Below are 13,477 nucleotides of genomic sequence, written 5' to 3' on the forward strand. Positions count from 1 at the left end.
GAGTCACCTATGATCCAAAGCAAAGGAGGGTGCCTTACTCTCTATAAAAGAGGCATAAAATATGTTTTGAGAATTCAAAGAAAGAAAAAAGCAAAAAAACCCCTCGCCCCCTTTTTTTTTTTGAGTAGTAGGAATGGCTTCATGGGTAAGGTAGTGAAGAAGAACTAGGCTTTTGCCTGGAAATTTAGGACCTCTGCACCACAATCCTAGCTCTCCAGTAGCTCCCGAAACAGTTGGGAAGAAAGTTGTATGTATGAGTGGCTACAATTCCAGGACATATATAATATGATCAGATCCATTTGAAAGAGTTATGGAAAAGTGAGAGATCACTTCTAAACTCCAGGAAAGACTTTATGGAAAGGGTTGACTTAAACTGGGCCCTAAAAGATGGAAAGAATTTATTAAAATGTATGTATTAAAAGAAAAGCAATTAAATACTCTAGAAAATTTAGAAAACTCAGAAAAGTATAAAGAATAAAATAGAAATTATAGATCCACTCCTTATAAATACACTGCCAGACATACAATTTGCAATTGGAATAAATGACATTACCATTTATAATCTTTATTTTTTGTGCATATTTTTACTATATACATAATTTTGAAACCTGCTTTTAAAAACACCATAATAAACATTTTATATCAGTAAAAGTATTTGAAAACACGTTTTTTTTTTTTTTTTTTGGAAACAGAGTCTTACTCTGTTGCCTTGGCTGCCGTGGTGTCAGCCTAGCTCATAGCAACCTCAAACTCCTGGGCTCAAGCAATCCTCCTCCCTCAGTCTCCCAAGTAGCTGGGACTACAGGTACGTGCCACCATGCCCAGCTAATTTTTCTATATTTGTAGTTGGCCAATTAATTTCTTTCTATTTTTAGTAGAGATGGGGTCTCGCTCTTGCTCAGCTGGTTTCCAACCCCTGACCTTGAGCGATCCGCCCGCCTCCCAGAGTGATAGGATTACAGCCATGAGCCACCGCGCCTGGCCTGAAAACACATTTGTAAATAGTTGAAGAATATTCCATTCATTGATATATCATTTATGCAACCAATTTCCACAGTGTTCACATTTAGATTGTTTCCAAATTTCAAATTATTACAAATAAAACTTAAATGAAATTGCTAAACACAAATATTTGTCCACATTTCTATAATTCTAAGAATAGATTCCTGTTAAATGGAATTAACAAGTCAAGGTGTATTAACATTTCTAGGGCTTTTGAGAGAGTAAAACTTTGCCAAATTGCTTCCTAAAAGATTGTACCAATTTACATTCCCATCAGCGATATATGAGATCGAGATATACACATTCACCAGCAGTATTATTTTAAAATATTTGCTCATTTGATAGGCAGAAAATAATAACATTTCTAAACTTAAATCTATAGGATCATTAATGATGTGGAACATTTTATATATGATCATTAACCATTAGTATTTCCTTTAAGTTGCCTGTTTGTGTTCTTTGTACATTTTTCTTTGGGGAACTTGCAGAGAATCTATAATTCTCTCAATCTTGATTCTTCCATGGCTATCATTGTGTGAACATCCTGCCATGGTAAGTGTGAGCTTATGTTTTAAAATTGTTTTAAAAATGCATTCTTTTGTGTGTTTTTTTTTTGAAACAGGGTCTCACTCTGTCACCCAGCTACAGTACAGTGGCAGCATCATAGCTCACAACAACCTCAAACTCCTGGGCTCAAGAAATCATCCTGCCTCAGTCTCCTGAGTAGCTGGGATTAAAGGCACGTGCCACCATGCCCAGCTAATGTTTCCGTTTTTTGTAGAGACAGGGTCTTGCTCTTGCTGAGGCTGGTCTTGAACTCTTGACCTCAAGCAATGCTCCCACCCTGGCATCCCAAAGTGTAAAAATGCATTCTTATTCTTATTCTCTCCCACCCTCTCCCACAAAATGTCCTCTAAGCACAGCTGGCTGCTTCATCTGGTGCTCAAAGATGATCTATTCTGACACTGGAGGAAAAGCTTGGTGGTATGAGAACTATTGAAACACAGTATGTCCAGATTGTCAAGGGTCATTGAGTCACTGCGACTCTCTCTCTCCCTCTCTCTTTTTGTAAGACTAGTCAAGTGCAGTAGTGAGAAGGGGGGAAAGAGTATAGCAAGGATTTCGATCTGTAACTGATTGTGAACAATCAATCGAGATAACTCACTACCTTTGACCAGACACTGTGACTCTCTTTTTAAGTGCTGGTTTTAAAAACCTAACCTCTTCCTATGTCAGAGGATTAAACTACACAGTATTCTCCAACTGACTCCCTCAGTTTCAACTAACCTGCACTTTCTTGCCTTTGTTGTGTCTGTTCCTATCTTCCTCAGTCCAAACCCTGCCCATCTCTGATTATGAAGCTCAACTGGAAGCCCTTGGATGAGAACCATCTCTTCCTCCGAGTCCCATAGTCCCATACACCTTGTATTTGTTTATTTATTTATTTTTTAGACAGAGCCTAGCTCTGTTGCCTGGGCTAGAGTGCTGTGGTGTCAGCCTAGCTCACAGCCTCACACTCCTGGGCTCAAGCAATCCTCCTGCCTCAGCCTCCCAAGTAGCTGGGACTAGAGGTGTGCACCACCACACATGGCTGATTTTTTCTATTTTTAGTAGAGACAGGGTCTCACTCTTGGTCTCAACCCTTGAGCTCAAGTGATCCTCCTCCCTTGGCCTACCCAGAGTGCTAGGATTACAGGCGTGAGTCACCGTGACCAGCCCACCTTGTATTTCACCGGCAGTACTTCCAACCTCCCAGGTACTCTGGTTATCTGTGTATTCAATTCACCTCCTTCATTATCTTGTATACTCCTTGAGGAGTCTATGTCTTCTTTATGTCTGGACTCCCATAATGCAGTATGCAGAAACCCAAAGTTGTTTTACAAACTAAAAAGATGACATTAATGTCATTTAATAGAAACACTAGCAAAAAAAGGAAAAAAAAGAGCTACTTTGAAAGGGAAAACAAAGCTTAATTTTAGTTGTGTTGAATGTGGTTAATGGTAAGATGTTAGGTAGAAATGGAAGAAAGTCAATCTAAACAAAAGAGCATCAGTGACTCAATCTAAGAACTCACAGAATCTCCTTGCTAAGGTCTGAATGTGCCCCTCAAAAATTCGTATGTTGAAACTTAATTGCCAATGTGATGGTGTTAAGAGGTGGGGCTTTTAGGAGGTGTTTGGGTCATGAGGCTGCATCCCTATGGATTAATAATGCCTATACTAAAGGGCTCAAGAGAACTGGCTAGCCCTTTGCCCTTCCGTTGTCCCTTCCACCATCCTTTCCACCACGTGAGGACACAGCATTCAAGGTGCCATCTTGGAAGCAGAGAGGAGCCCACAGGAGACATCAAACCTGCTGGTGCCTGGACCTTGAACTTCCCAGCCTCCAGAACTGCGAGAAATAAATTCCTATTATTTATAAATTACCAAGTCTCAGCATTTTATTATAGCAGCACAAATGGTGTAGGACACGCATTTTGAGAACTTTCCGGGGCAGAAACTAAAGGAAGATTTGGGAAACCTGCCTCCTTTTGTCTTGTCATAAAAGGCACAAGCTGCTGTCTTATTCTACAGTCCCTTAAGTCCTCTGCAGGAGAGGAATGAAAACTGATAAAAATTACAACTGGAGTTCAGGAACTAAGAAACTAAATGGGAGCAAACAATTTAATTTTAGATTGAATATAGAGTCAGCACAGGCAAATAAGGACTAAAATAATATTTCAAAACAACTGGGAAATGGACAAGGAAATTGCTTCTGGCTTCCATTAGAGTAAGAGCATACTTTCTTGTAATGTTTTATTGAAATTATGATATATTGATCTTCTTGGGCTAATCCATTAACCATGGAAAGATGTTCTGAGTCTCTGGGGATACCTACTCAGTAGAGGCTACAGGTCACATCACAGAACCATGGACTCCTTCAAAACCAAATATTAAGAAAGAACATATTAGATAGCCAAGACAGAAAGAGAACAACTCTCTCTGGGGTCTTGATCTTGTTCTCAATTCCTTGCCAAAAATCTTGCTCATCATAAATCTGCCTATTTTTAATACACGTCAAGCTTTTGAAGTTTCAAACCAAAACCTTACTTGAATAAAACAACAAAAAACAATGCAAATAGGCAAAGGACTTTTTATAATTGTATTTCTTAGGACTATTGTGACTTAATGCCTGTTCAATTCTTGAATTATAGATGAAAAACAAACAAAGAAACCCATGGAAGTGTTTCTTTTGAAATCTCCTTTTACACAACATGTGAAAAATATGGCAATTGAGTCATTTTCTTATTCTTTATAATAGATGTCAGTGTCTGCCTTTAACTTCCAAAAGGCTATATTCAATATATAGGAATTTAAAAAAAAATAATAAACTTGTAATGAAAATAACTTACAAACAGGAAAGTGCACAAGTCCTAAGGAAACAGCTCAACGAATCATTACAAAGGGACCGAGACAGGATAAACACCATACAGATCAAGAAACAGGACATTCCCAACACCCTAGACGTCACCTCCCCAACGTAATTTTGAGCTACATATATTCTTTCATAGAAACAATATTATTGATAGTAGTAAGTGCCCAGATCAGCCCACAAATGCCAAAAATGTACCTGGACTCTGGCAAAATGGCATCATATCAATATCAATGTTTCCATGGGGAAATGCATTTTTCAGCTCCAAATAGTGATGCCAGGGAACTTGCCCCAGACTCGCCGCTGTCCTTGAACCTCAAGGGCTCCCACTGTAGGGATTCTGGGTAGGTGGAGGGGAGGAGGAGCTATGCCAGGGTCTCAGTAATCAGTTGCCCATCTCACCAGTTTCAGGACCCAAACAAGAGAAAGTGGCGCTTTAGCCAGACATGTGCCAAGTATTTTATTTTCTTTGTTTTGTTTTTGTTTTTGTTTTTATTTGAGACAGGCTCTCCCTCCATTGCCCTGAGTAGAGTGTCGTGGCATCAGCCTCGCTCACAGCAACCTCAAACTCTTGGGCTCAAGCGATCCTGCTGCCTCAGCCTCCCAAGTAGCTGGGACTACAGGCATGTGCCACCATGCCCAGCTAATTTTTCTGTTTTTAGTAGAGACGGGGTCTCGATCTTCCTCAGGCTGGTATTGAACTCCTGAGCTCAAGCAATCCTCCTGTCTCCGCTTCCCAGAGTGCTAGGATTACAGGTGTGAGCCACCACGCCCAGTCTGGAAAGTAATTTCGAAATATGTATGGAGACCTTTAAAAGTGTTTATATCTTATGCTCTACTAGTTCCACTTTAAAATTTTTTCCCGAGGCGCTGTCAGAGGTGTGGTCACAGACGTGTGTCCAGACACCATGGCAGAAGCACCAGCTCTGGGCCTGAGTGCCAGCTCTGCTACTTCCTAATTGTGCAATCTGGAACAAAAAATGTAGCCAACTTCTCTGTGCCTTCCTTTCCTCTTCTATTAAATGGTAATACTAGTAGGGTTGTTACAAAAATTAAATTAGTTAAGATGCATAAGGGCCTGTAATCCTAGCACTCTGGGAGGCCAAGTCGGGAGGATTGCTCAAGGTCAGGAGTTCGAAACCAGCCTGAGCAAGAGCGAGACTCCATCTCTACTATAAATAGAAAGAAATTAATTGGCCAACTAATATATATATATAGAAAAAATTAGCCGGGCATGGTGGCGCATGCCTGTAGTCCCCGCTACTCGGGAGGCTGAGGCAGAAGGATTGCTTGAGCCCAGGAGTTTAAGGTTGCTGTGAGCTAGGCTGACGCCACAGCACTCACTCTAGCCTGGGCAACAAAGCGAGACTCTGTCTCAAAAAAAACCAAAAAACAACAAAGATGCATAAGGAACTTGAAACAATGCCCATCATACTATTAGCAATCCAACAAATGTTAACTATTATTAACGATTATCACAAAAACATTCATCACATTCATCATTATTTATGATAGGAAAAAATTTTAAAACAAGTTAAATGACCAGAAATAGGAGAATGAAGACATCTACTCTTACATTAATACATTTATACAAAAGAATATAACACACCCTTGGGAGTATTAAAAATGTGGGCTCTAGAGCCTGAATGCCAGCCTGCCCCGGCCAGCTGTGTGGCCTGGGACAACTTTCTTACCCATCTGGGCCTCAGTTTCTTCATCTGAAAATGGAGACTAAGAATAATACCTATGTCACCAAGCTAACTGGCTCCTATACATAAAGCCCTTAGAACAGTTCCTGGCTCTCAGCCATCACTTAATCAGTGTTGGTCTCTTGGTTGACAGTTCACGTTTGGTAGCCGGACTCACTGGGGAGAGACCACGTGCACAAAGCTGCCCAGCCCGCGGCTGAGAAAGTGCCCTGGTAGCAGGAGGCAACCTAAGTTCCCCTTCGAATTAATAGAAGAAACGAGGGATGCCTGCACCCAGATGCTACGTGCGCCCCGTGAAGGAACTGGAGTTGTTCCACTGGGCACACCAGAACAGACTGCTTGATTACAAGAATAAAGGAAGGGAGGGGGAGAGGAGGGCCCCAAACAGCAACACCCACCACAGCAAGGGACAAGTCTTGGCGAGAGAAAGGAGCAGAAATGGTTTTCCTAATCTCCAGGCAGCAGCCACCTCTTTTCTTTTCCCTGCCTGTCCCCTCCATCCCCTATTCACTCTGCGTTTTTCAAAGACTAGAGGAAAGGGAATGGGAATGGGGAAGGAGATTTACGTCATTTTGGAGGGAAAGATGCGCAATAACAACTTCCACAGAAAGAACCGGGAGCTGCTCCCGTGTTACCCTCCCCTCGCTCCTGCAGGTCTTACTGGGGGTGTGGACACGGCTGGACGTGGTTTCTGTTCTCAAAGAGCAGGTTCACAACCAGCCTTGGAAATCGGGAGGGTATTGAGACGTTTCTCTGACCCAGGAACCCCAATTCCTGGAAAGGAGAGGGATCAGCTGTCACCATGCCCCTCTTCCACCTAGCCCTGTCCTGCCTGACCTCAGGTCCCCTCACTGACAGCAGCTCCCCCTCCCCAAGGACCCTGCCCTCAAAAGCCACACCCAGAAGCTTGAGACACCACCAGGCGTGTGTGCAGACGGTCGCTGTGCAACCCTGGCCGGCGTGGCCTGTGGGAGGCCTGTGTTCCCTGCCTACCCAGGCTGAGCCCCAGCCCCAGCCCCTGCCCCTCCCTCCTCAGTGACAGCTCAGACAGTGGCGCCCCTGGGTTTATTGCCTGTGTTGAGTGTGGGAAGAGAACTGCTTTTCTTTAGGTCTTGTCACTATCTTTCCTTCTCACACTTCTAACATGGCTTCTGGGGCTTCTAAGGCCACTGCTGCCTTACAGGGGTTTTTCCATTTTCTTTCTGTAATGGACCAGCATTAATTAATATTTATGCCCTCAGTGTGCCCAGAGCATAGGCAGTATCCAGAAAACACGGTAGCTATCCTCTCAGTGGTATATTTAAAGGGGCCACATTTCTAAGAAATCCCTGATTGCTGCTGTTTTCTTGTTTAAAATGCTCTTTAAAAAAAAAAAAAAAAGAATCATCCAATGAAGAGCACAGATTAAGAATCACCCATTTTGAGACCCCTAGTTCTTGTCTTTGGGTCCAGTGGATGAACCTGTGTGTCAGCGATACATCAAAAGGATTTGGCTCTACCAGGCATTCCTGGAAATGCAATTATTGCCCACTTGGGGACCCATGGAAGGAGATGGCCTTGCAGATTTCACAGGACTTTTGTAGTAGACAGACTCCTCAGCAGCATTTTGCTAGAAGCCTCTGTATTTATTTATTTATTTGAGACAGAGTCTCACTCTGTTGTCCGGGCTAGAGTGCCATGGGATCAGCCTAGCTCACAGCAACCTCAAACTCCTGGGCTCAAGCGATCCTCCTGCCTCAGCCTCCCAAGTAGCTGGGACTACAGGCATGTGCCACCATAATGTTTTCTATATATTTTTAGTTGGTCAATTAATTTCTTTCTATTTTTAGTAGAGGCAGGGTCTCACTCTTGCTCAGGCTGTTTTTGAACTCCTGACCTTGAGCAATCCTCCTGCCTTGGCCTCCCAGAGTGCTAGGATTACAGGCATGAGCCACTGCGCCCGGCCAAGCCTCTGTATTTAAAATGAAATCACCCAAAGTTGCAACTGAGAATATCTCAGAAAACTCTACACATTTGAAACTATTTTACGGTACATGGTTCAGAGGTCAGGTTACAGCTTCAAAGTTCAGTTTCACCTCTGTATTTTATCCTTCTGGGGGCCGGGGAGAAATCAGAGGGGGAAGATGCATCCCCTGAGAACTCCATCCTTGGAAGGTGTCCGGTGGGACTCAGTCTGGATATATTTAGCTTCCTAACACATCAAGAACCCACACTGAAAACTGCCCAACCCGGTTTACAGCGAGGCTTTGAGGGAGCTGGGGATTGAAGTGTCTTCCTCCCACACACTCCTTAAGGGATAGATATCATGTTTCAAGTTGGTTCCAGAGACTGGTGTGGAGAAGCAGGTCTGACGTTTGTGAAGTCAGAAATCGGCCCCCTGGCTCCTTGTGGTTTCTAGAGTCAATAGTTTGAGGAATTTCACTGAAGTTCTATTTGCACAAGAGTTGCAAAATGTGAAGTGCCCTGTTCCCTCCGTTCCAACTTGTTAAGCATGGTGCTAGAAAGCCACAGGTTAAGAGTGGGCAAATACACCTGGTAGTTAAAGACCTACATACCAGGAAATGCTCCCTTGAAAAGCTGAGCAGGCCTGGAGGTGTGATAAGGGATCCTATTCCCAGCTGGTGAGCTTGAAGTGAGAAGATGCATATCTAAACAGTTCCCAGGGGCTCCCTGCAGAGTGCAATTCCAGTTTAGTTTCCTTCTCCTCCTTCTTCTACTCCTCCTCCTCCTTCTTCTTAGAGACAGGGTCTCACTCTGTCACCAAGGCTGGAACTCCTGGGCTCAAGCAATCTCCTGGCCTCAGCCAGCCTCTGGAGTAGCTAAGACTACAGGTGTGTGCCATAATGCCTGGTAATTTCTTAATATTTTGTAAAGATAGGCATTGAGTTATGTTGCTCATGCTGGTCTTGAGCTACTGGCCTCAAAGGATCCTTCTGCCTTGGCCTTCCAGAGTGCTGGGATTATAAGAGTAAGCCAAGGCACCCGGCCCAGTTTTCTGATTATTCACATTGTATCTTTTTTGGTGGGTTCCTTTACTATCCCTTAGTCACAAAATAGCTTGCTAATTAAGTGTGGGAAGTGGTGTGGGTATGCCTCGTTTAAAAATTTAAGTAGACAAAACTCTTGAAATGCAAAGGATCATGAATGTAAACCAAATTGAGGTTCCATCGCTCTACTTAGGGAGAAGGCCTCAGCAGCGCCAAGGTCACCAGGCCCTCTGTTCCTTGCATACCTCGGGGGCCTGTCCCCCACTTTTCTTTATCCCATTGCATTAGATCCTTGGCAGAGAGGGCCTCAAGACTTTCCACAAAATGGGTCTGGCAAAGAAACGACTCCATTCTTGCCAATCTTCAAGAAGAAGGAATTGAGGCTGGACCTTCTAAATGGACACATTCCATCCTGTGTGAGGAGACGGTTTTCAGCACCCGCCCCTGCCCCAGATGGGATCCCAGCTCCAGACCTTGCCTTGCAGGCTGCTGCTTCTGTAACTCGGAACATTTCAATGTTCTCTGCTTGGAACCCTCTGGAGCATCACCTAGAAACTTCAATCAGAATGGATGGGGTGTTCCATCTGGGGGGGGGGGAAGGGATACCCCGTGTCAAGCACCATGGAGGGTGGACTACATGCTCTTTCAATCCTCAACATAGCCCAGTAAGGTAGACACTGCTGTTCCCATTTTCAGGTGAGGAAAACGAGAACTGGAGAGATTAAGTGACTTGCTCAAGGTCACTAGCAGTCACTAGAAACCAGGAGACCTGAGATTTAAGCTCAGCTCTGTTTGACCTGTGTTCTGGTTTTCGCACATCTATGGAATATTATATTTTTGATAAAAATTATTATGAAAATTTTAGGTAAATTTTAAATAAATGGGCACTTTCTTCTTATATAGAGTAACCAACTTGAATGTATACCTCCTTTGAAAAATAAGAAGCGGATTTTTCAAAGCACACATCGGACCCACCAATTATTCTTGGATGACCCTTCAACATGGACACATGTGATCAACAGGTGCTCAAGGGTGATTTCAAATCACGTTTAACTCATGCTCGTGAGTCCTTGGGAGGGGATTGCTATCAGATCTAGAGTCACAGATTAGGAGCTCGAATGGACTTTGAAGCTCGAGCCTCATGGACAGACCAGAAAACCCTGGCCTGGAGGGACACACTCATCCAGAGCCCAGAGGAAACCAGAAGTCCAGCTTGCTGCTGTCCCACCTGCTGGTTTTTCTACCACATTGCACCCTCTTACCACTTCTTTTCTCCAGAAACCAGAGAGACACTGGGCAAACTTGATCAGCACAGGACTGTCATTGGGTGCTGATGGAGTCATAACGAGAGTATTCACTGAATATTTGCCGTACACTGAGCACTGTATAAAGAACTTTCACTCATGACCACATTTAAGCCTCACAATGGTCCAGTGACTTAGATTGTCATCCGCACTATTTTGCAGAGGAAATTGAGGCATACGGGAGATTAGGAAACTTGCTCAATATTATACAAACAGCAAAAGTGAGGCTTGACTCCAGGTTTGTCTGAATCAAAGCTCTTGCTCTTAACCCTGTACTCTCCGGCTGCTGCCTCTGTCTTCCCACATGAGCCACCACCCATGTGGCGTAGGCCCACCAGCATGGCAGGGGCAGGTCCCAGAGGCCTCCCCCAGCTGGCCCTTCCCGGTATTTGGTTCATTTTACAGATAAGGGAACTGGGGCACAGAGAGGTTAAGTAACTTGTGCAAAGTTACACAGGCAAATGACTTGAAGTGGGAATCAGGATGGTGTGATACTATGATTTATGACAAATATATATTTGATCTTGTCCCTGTTTGCTGGCATACAGTTCCTAAAGCCCTTGGAATCTCTACAAAGTGACAATCTATCATTTTGTATGTTAATGATATGACTGATGGCTGGGGACTCCCAGATAGCAGCAGGAGGGGGGCTGGTGCCTGGAAATCCCACCTTGTGATTAGAGGGCTGGAACTTTCAGCCCTGCCCTCCCCACTCCACCCCTTCCAGGGAGTGAAAGGGGCTGGAGATCGACTCAATCACCAATGGCCAATGATTTAATCAGCCATGCCTGTGTAATGAAGTCTTCTTAAAAGCCCAAAGAACCCAGTTTAGAGAGCTTGCACACAGCTGAACACATGGAGGTGCTGGGAGGGTGGCGCCAAAGCTCTGCGACTCTCCCTCCACACCTCGCCCTACGAAGCTCTTGTAATATCCTTTATAATGAACCGGTAAACAAAAAGTGCTTCCCTGAGTTCTGTGAGCCACTCTAGCAAATGACTGAACCGAAGGAGGGGTCGTGAGCACCTCTGATTTGCAGCTGGCCGGTCAGAAGCACAGGTGACAAGCTGGGGCTTGCGGTTAGCATCTGAAGTGGGAGCAGGCTGGGAGGACCGAGCCCTTCACCGATAAGGTCTGCACTGACTCCAGTTAGTGTTGCAGTTAAACTGCAGGACACCCAGTCAGGTGGGAACGTGAGAAAGCCCTGAACTGAACCGAACAAAGCCCGATCTGTAAAGCCTGCGAATGACATATGCCTCTGCCCTCCCTGCAGAGCCCAAAGTTCACCACCAGAGCCCTAGGTTCCATTCCTTAATAACGAGACCACCTCACCAGCCAACTCATCCCTCCTTCTGGGGCTCTTGGACCACTCAAGGAGACCTTGACCTCACAAACTGCCTGGAGTTTTTACAGAACAGGCTCAAATATTCGTGTTGCTTTGAGTCAAATTCTTTTGAAAAATAACCTTTGTATTCTGACTTAATACCTCTAGGAGCCACAAACAGCACGGTGGCTTTAAACAAGGTGTACCTAGATAATGGATATAAATTCTGGGGATCTGGGAAGGTGGGGAGATTTATAAAGCACGTGATGTTTGAAAGTCCCATGGTTCACCTTTAGCTTAATCTAAAAATGAAACCCCACCTCTTCATTTTATCAGGCTCTTGTCAATATCAAACACAGACTGAGAGTTCGTGGACTTCACACCATGAGGCTAACCAGAATGGAAAGGACAAAATTCTCTGATCAAGTCTGCGATAGGTGATTCTTTTGTTCTGCAGGAGACAGGAATTTTTTTTTTTTTTTTTTTTTTTGAGGCAGGGTCTTGCTCTGTTGCCCAGGCTGGAGAGAGGTGGCACGATCACAGCTCAATACAGCTTCACACTCCTGGACTCAAGCGATCTTTCTGCCTCAGCCTCCCGAGTAGCTGGGACTACAGGCGTGACGCCACCATGCCCGGCTAATTTTTTAATGTATTGCTGAGATGGGGTCTCGCTGTGTTGCCCAGGCTGGGACGTTCCATCCCCTCCTGCCCCCCTAGTGGGTCTGAACGAGAGCACAGCTCCTCCTCGCCCCATGTGCACCCTCTGCGCTGTGACAGGTGTCTCACTCGGCACCAAATGGGCCATCCAAGACGAGGAGAGCAGGCGCCGAAGACCGGTGCCTGAGCACTTTCAATCTCACTCGTTCACATGCGGAAACCAGACAGCGGCCGAGGTGTGGCTGGCTGGGGCCCGTTCCGGGTCTCACCCGCACCCGCACCTCATGCGCCTCCGGTCCTGGCTGTGCTGACTTCTCACTTGGGTAGTCAAGGACAAATGCTCTCTTCACCTGGGGCTGCTCATTCATTCCACAGCCCCAGTGCAGATGGCAGTAGTAGTACCCTTTGAGCACTTTTATGGGGCAGTAAAACTTTACAGCCTGCCAACTCTAAACCATTCCCACATTTCTGAATAGAGCTCTTTATGACGTACAAGATTGCTATGGTTTGCCCTTTGAAAATACTAGCAGATATTAGAGCCTTTCAAACGGGCCCAGGGAGTGACACCGGCTGACAGCTGTCTTACAGAAACCCCACAGTGGCAGAGCTAAACTCCCGACCGTGAGCAGCTAAGTCAGAAAATGAAGCGGCGTTTGAGTCTCACAGCATCACTGGAAACGGGCTCATGCTTTCCCACATCCATGTGGCTTTGGTGTCAAATCCGCCTGCGCCTCTCCTGCCATGTTCTGCTTCCTTGCTGCTTTCCTGCCCAGGGTTCACAGAGCTCACTGTGACCTTTGTCAGCAGATCCCAGAAAGCCGGTCTTTTCCTTCAATCTTTAGCAGGTAACAAATTAAAACCAGGAAAAAGCTAGCAACTCAATCACAACTGGTTTCTCCCAGTGCCCCGGATTAACCAGCTGGCCCAGAAAAAGAATCATCCCACACTTGGAAGCGTCCTTACCCGAGTTCCATAACGGCCACCACTCCTGTGCACGGAAGACCAGCTCCAGGCTCCTCCGATCTGGGGACTCAGGTCCCTGCAGCCTGCAGACAATCGGGCCCATTATAGTCGTGGGGCTGCCG

The 13,477-nt window shown here is 45.1% G+C and overlaps 1 protein-coding gene across 2 annotated transcripts in view; it reads right to left on the reverse strand.

Annotated features, from left to right (window-relative positions):
* Positions 1-13,477, reverse strand: part of TRIM2 (tripartite motif containing 2) — a 114,334-nt gene extending 100,857 nt beyond the window's left edge. The window contains exon 1 of one of the 2 annotated variants that reach the window (XM_012783670.3): positions 13,356-13,477. The gene's annotated coding sequence lies outside the window, so the exon portion shown is untranslated. The remainder of the gene's footprint in view (positions 1-13,355) is intronic. The other variant, XM_012783672.3, reaches the window with a different exon arrangement.

Source organism: Microcebus murinus, chromosome 15, assembly GCF_040939455.1.
Source record: "Microcebus murinus isolate Inina chromosome 15, M.murinus_Inina_mat1.0, whole genome shotgun sequence".
Lineage (NCBI taxonomy): Eukaryota > Metazoa > Chordata > Mammalia > Primates > Cheirogaleidae > Microcebus > Microcebus murinus.